Source organism: Theobroma umbraticum, unplaced genomic scaffold (assembly GCF_002168275.2).
Source record: "Theobroma umbraticum cultivar Fairchild unplaced genomic scaffold, ASM216827v3 scaffold_55.0, whole genome shotgun sequence".
NCBI lineage: Eukaryota > Viridiplantae > Streptophyta > Magnoliopsida > Malvales > Malvaceae > Theobroma > Theobroma umbraticum.
The window spans coordinates 2,635,964-2,636,292 of NW_018397270.1; the positions used below are offsets into that span (position 1 = coordinate 2,635,964).

A 329-nucleotide genomic window follows, 5' to 3' on the forward strand; every position below is an offset into this window, starting at 1 on the left:
ATAATGATAAGATCATTGTGAGATTATTTTTCTTTTAATTATGAATCAAAAAAGAAATTAATGAGTTGACTTAGATAAAATTGAGTCCTAACTCAATGAATTCATAATAAGATTATGAACATATTTAGTGAAGGAGCATTTTTAATGAAATCTTGGATCTAAATTAAGATTGCTTAGCATTAAATAACAGTTGATAATCACATTGAATTCATAAAAGATGAATTACAAAGCATTTCAAACCCAATTAATCGCATGAATTAACATTTGATAGGATTTCATCCCATAACCAATGATGAACAACTTATAATATGTATCTATACATAAAAGTT

The 329-nt window shown here is 24.3% G+C and overlaps 1 protein-coding gene across 1 annotated transcript in view; it reads right to left on the reverse strand.

The window, feature by feature from the left end:
* Nucleotides 1–329, reverse strand: part of LOC110426149 (beta-amyrin 28-monooxygenase-like) — an 8,615-nt gene that overhangs the window by 5,816 nt on the left and 2,470 nt on the right. The window lies entirely within an intron of this gene.